The sequence below is a fragment of the Limulus polyphemus genome, unplaced genomic scaffold, assembly GCF_000517525.1.
Source record: "Limulus polyphemus unplaced genomic scaffold, Limulus_polyphemus-2.1.2 Scaffold8731, whole genome shotgun sequence".
NCBI classification, from domain to species: domain Eukaryota; kingdom Metazoa; phylum Arthropoda; class Merostomata; order Xiphosura; family Limulidae; genus Limulus; species Limulus polyphemus.
The window spans coordinates 24,199-30,088 of record NW_013674341.1 but is presented as its reverse complement, the minus strand read 5'-3'; positions in this window follow the sequence as shown (position 1 = coordinate 30,088).

Here is a 5,890-nt window from a genome sequence, read left to right as displayed (position 1 = left end):
ATTACCTTGCGTCACGTTGTCCCCTCTTATATATACCCGCCTACCCTAGCTAGTAAATACTAGAGCATTCATGAAAAAACAAGATAGTTCTAGAAAATAGAGGGCGCCACACCAGTCACGTGACCTCGATGACGCAACAACAATATCCAATCTTTAACGACCTTCAAAACCCTTGTGGAAATATTATTTATCCCAGGAGCCTTGTCGTTCTTTAAACTTCCTAATTTTGTCTTGACCAGCTCAGAGACGATTTCAACGGCACATCACGTTCGTCCATTCGGAGGCATAACTTATCGCTATAAGTTTATCACATTCGCCCTTTTAGCCTAACAAATCAACATTCAAGTGCGGGTGAAGAGAAACTACAGTTTCTGAATGCTCCGATTTATCCTTCATACCCCAAAAAGTTTCTATTTTGAGGCTCGAGGGAACTTGAAACCAGAATACATGTCAAGATTAGAGTGGCTTGAATCAACAGCACACAAATGCGAGTTACGTTACAGAAGATAATAATCGATTACTCGGTTAGAGTTGGGTTAGTCAGTTACTTCAGCTTTGTAAAGTTTGTATTTATGAGGCAGAAAGTGAAGATACGAAAAAGAGTCTTGCAAAAAAAGAGAAGTTAGCATGGGCCATTCACTTCCTACATTTATGGGAACACTTGCTTCTTCCACATTATATTCAAAAATAACTAATTATGTATGGGGTTACTTAGGTTCTGCCCCCTCCCTCCTACATACACACACATCTCAGGACTTGTTGAGGTTTTATGTACTTTCTGTAGTGTAGGAATATACTGTTATGTATCTGCTTGTTTCAGGTAGAAATTCTTCCGAGGATCTTCAGCAATACAAGTCCTTTCTTGATTAAACCAGTTTATTCTTCCTCGATACGAACTTTCAACTTAACAACTTTTATAATACACGCTATAAATCACAGCGATTCACAATCTCGATAATTTCGCTCTCGACTAGTGCAAAACACACACTTTACGGCTCACTAGCTCGAAACTAACAGAATCATAATTTACACAGAACTCAAAGTAACTACTGCTCTCTCTTCATTTTAACACTGCTGGCTTTATCTGCCAGGTTTATATACTAACGAAGAGGGCATCTCGAACACACTCGGACTTCCCCGATAATTCGAGAAACCCATCATGCACGTCACCAGCGCTAACGCGCCACCAGAGTCCCGTGACTTCTGCTGTCGTAACAATACCATGGTTTTTGTTTGTTTGTAGTAAAATAATAGTTATATTGAATTCATTCTTGGTTTTGAATACTGCAGGTTTCACATAACACATGATCAAGAAAACAATTAAGTTGGTCTTGTTTCAAGTTACCTCAAAGTTGATAATACCTGTTAATGCCTATGGAAAACATTGCTTATTGTGCCTTGTGTAAGGATATCAATAGAAGTGTCCTTCAACAGTTGTACAGGTGATATGTAGCGTAATGAGAATGAGAGTCACGTGATAGTACATATTGCATTGAATAACTCCAAGGTTTCTTTGAAGCTAAGTCAGATGGATGATGTTAAGTCGAAAACAACTAAAAGTGGTGATTCAAAATAATGAAACTGCTGAAGCATTTACAGCATTTTGAGGCGTTTGACGTTATTTTCAAATGCTTCAAAGAAAAAAAAATACAATTTTATAAAAACTAAATGTATGACATACATGCATGCAATAGGAAGAAAAGCTATGCACAGTTAGTGTATGCATAAGAGAAGTTATATAACGACGCTTGACCAAAAAGGAAATGAATAAACTACACTACATTCCAGACAGAATTATTTATCTTATCTACATAAACAGACACAGAGAGTTTGTAGTTAAGCACAAAGCTACACATTGGGCCATCTGTGCTCTGCCCACCACGGGTATCGAAACCCGGTTTCTAGCGTTCTAAGTCCGCAGACATACCGCTGTGGGGCCAACATTGAGCCATCTGTGCTCTGCCCACCACGGGTATCGAAACACGGTTTCTAGCGTTGGAAGTCCGCAGGCATACCGCTGTGCTACTGTGGAGCCAACATTGGGCTATGTGTGCTCTGCTCACCACGGGTATCGAAACCCGGTTTCTAGCGTTGTAAGTCTGTAGTCATACCGCTGTGCTACTGTGGGGCCAGACACAGAGAGAACGTTTATACCAACTTCGTTAAAGACAGGAAACGAATTATATTAAAAGATTTAGAAAGGAAACCATTGGCTTTGATCGGAAGGAAGACGAGGAGAAATACATGAAAACACGTGGCCGATTTACAGCGTTTGCTCATAACCAATTAACAATTAGTTTTCATTTGATAAGACATTGCATATCAACGAAGGAACTACTTGCAAGACCAACATGTAGAGTTAGTTGAATGCTCGTAGAGATACTGAAAACCGAGTATAAAAAGTCATTTTTCAGCCAAAAAGTAAGTATCCTGGTCAATAAACCTGCTGATTCTGATGATTCCTGGCCCAACTTATCCAGCCGCTTCGACATTGACGAAGATGAGTATCCTGGAGAACATAGAAAACTTCTCCTGTTGAAGTTCCATGTAGGTGAAAAGGTTATGTCTGAGCATATCTCACTTAACGTGATAATTGATAACTTATTGTTTGTAGTAAGAAATTTAATAAGTATTATTTAAAGTCTAATTGAAGGACAAGTCCCAGCCCAGACGGTAGAATTTAACAATTTTAACAGTGAAGTTTTTAAAGATACTTTCAATAATCTTGATGAAGCCAAGTATTTTAATGATTTAAATTAAAGTGTTGTTTGTGATTGAATCTCAGTCTCCGAGTCGATTCTATATTTCAACTGTAAACGTCCTCGTGTGACTTATGTAATCCACTCGCGACTGTTTCAAATAAATTTATTTGTAACTGGATTTAAAGTCGAACTCTAAAAAACTAGCTTTTACGGCCTCCACATGTATTACACCGTGTTTTTACTTTACGTATAACAAAGATTACATATTTTTTGTACCACATTTTGTCTAGTCTTAGTACTCTGCTTAACATTAATCCATAGAGTGGGCTAATATTCCAGAAAAGTGTTTTAACAGAGTATGAAGCATTGTTTGGGAAAGTCAAAACCTTACTTTTTACCTAATTCGTATACACTGAATCTGAAAATGCTGTTTACCAAGCTGAGATTTTATTTTTCTTGATATATAAAAATCATGATAAACTTACCCAATGATGTCCTTCAAAATAATCATGATGTATAGACTCTGAACTCAATATGACAGTTGTTTCGGTATAATAATCATCAATAATTCATCCATTGACAAGTGTTGTCTGTAAAAATCTTATTTCCTATTAGTTTATTTATCAATAACACCGAAATAATCAAACATGACATTGTAGAGCGCACACTTCCACAAGGTTTCAAATCTTCCAAAATCGAATCAAACTATACCCTTAAAAAAATTAGGATCCTGACTTGAATCATTGTCATATGGAATGTAACTATTAATAATGAGCTTTTTGTTACATTTCAGCATTTTCACCATTGATTGATTCACGATAGTCAGCCAGACCACATATGACATTGTTAGTTTTAAGGCTAGTTTAGTAGTTGTACAAATAATGACTAAAGCTGCTCTTTTCATGTGAAACATTGAATCTTTGGCTAACCTGAGAAAGAACAGTAATACTTGTAAAGCATAGGAACTGTGTATAATTTGCCACCAGAAAAAAAGTGACAAACTGTTTCATGCCATCCATGAGGAGCTACCGATGAATCAAGTTGCACTCGCCTCATTAGTTCCTTTCCATGTTTTAACCGGATGTGACACTGTGTCACACATAGCTGGTCATAGTAAGAGAATGGTGTGGAAAGTGTTAATCAATAAACATGTCCTCCTAAAAAATATCGGAAAGGGTGAATTGAATGATGACACTATCAAAGCAATAGAAAAGTTTGTTTGCAAAATCTATCAGTTAGACGTCGCCAGGTGTGACAAAGCACAAATCAAACTGTTTTGCCAGTGTAAGCTCCTGAGGCACTGCCACCAACATAAGATGCTTTGAGTTTCCACATTCAAAGGACCCACTACCAAGCCTTGGTGTGGTAACAAATAGTATTAAAAATCCAATTGTTGCTTCACCAAATGTTATGGACTGGGTTTTTAAAGATGGATAGCTTATTCCAAATCTCATGAGTCTCCCGCTGGTCCAAGAAAGTTGTGCCATACTCATTTCATGTGCGTGCATCAAAGGATGTACAACTCACAGGTGTACCTGTAAAAGGAGCAACTTGTCATGTTCTGGGACATACAAATGTAATTCCTATGATGACGCTGTATGAATTATTAAATATTATGGACATGAGACTATTGTTTAATAAGTAGTGTAACAATTTGATATTGAAAGATCCTATCAAAATATTGTATTACAAACACGAGCTGTTTCAAATATTCAAATTTTCGTTTGTTTGTTTGTTTGTAATTAAGCACAAAGCTACACAATGGGCTATCTGTGCTCTGCCCACCACGGGTCTCGAAACCCGGATTCTAGCGTTGTACGTTCGCCACTGGGGGGCAATATTTTCGTTGAATGAACTCAGTTATGGAGCTATGTATGTGTCAAATTAAAATGTAGTTTAGTGTTGTCATGAAAAAAGTATCTTGTTTATTATACAGTATTAAAATTATAAGTCATCGATTCTTACGTATTTGGTATCTTGTGTTTGACTGGGAGGATGACACTGTGGTCTAACCTCAGACTCAGGGAAGAAGTGACACACTAAATCGCATAAAAGCCTAACTTAGACCAAATATTCTCATATATCATTGCATTTTGTTCAGCTAATCAAAAGTAAGATGACATATTATGCTATATATTGTTTGCACCTACGTAAGAGAGGTTATTCAATAAGAACACAGTTAGATATACACGAGTGTTTCATTTAAATTTAATATGAGAGCATAGGCGCCCGCAGGAAGGGGCAAGGCGGGGGTCACTTGACTCCCCCTGGATTTTCAAAAAGAAAAAAATTACTAGATATGTAAAATTATTCTTCTATGTTATTGGAAAATCACAAGGTATTTCTAATTACAGGGGTATTAACAATAGTATATTAGTATTTAAATCATTTTTATTTCTTGTTGATACAGTAATTTAGAAGATATTTTAATCGAATCATAGTTGTTTATTTATTCAGCCCGTACCAGAAAAATTTCGACTTCTAGTCTTCCATATAAGAAAACTATTTCGATTTCATAATTTTTTCAAACTTGAGTTACTTGACCCGCCTAATTATTTTTGTGCTGGCGCCCTTGTATGAGAGTAATGATTTAGATAGTTATGAAGTGTGAGTGTTAAATTTAGTATTTTTAAAAGTGATAATTTATCGCAGATTTGTTACATAACTGTGTATAAACCATAAGTTGTGTAGTTCACTAATTGGTGACTGTTATATTGTTGTGTCATGTTACTAGAACCTTCTAAGTTATTCCCATTGTTTCATTGAGTATTGCTATATCATAACGTCTCGTAGTTTGTAGAAAGTTCTAGGCCTCAGTCGAGCAATATAAAGTGAATTTCATGGCTTGTATTGTAATAACAGAGATAAAGGTGAATAATTTGGCTTGTCAAAGAGTCCTTTAAAATAATTTAACCCGTCTGTGTGGACTTTGACGAAAAACAATTAGTTAAAGCTCTAGATTCAAATGTGATAACCAACAGTTATAGTGGTGGTTTCAAAGTGAATATCACATCCTCATATTGTAATAACAGAGTTGAGGAGAATAATTTGTCTTGTCAAAGTATCTTCTAAAGTAATTAAACCAGACAATTATTTAAAGCTCTGGTAACAACAGTGGTAACTAATAGTGTTACGAATTTTTGTACATACGTTTGACATGTTTTGAATATATTGTTACGTTTCCGTTT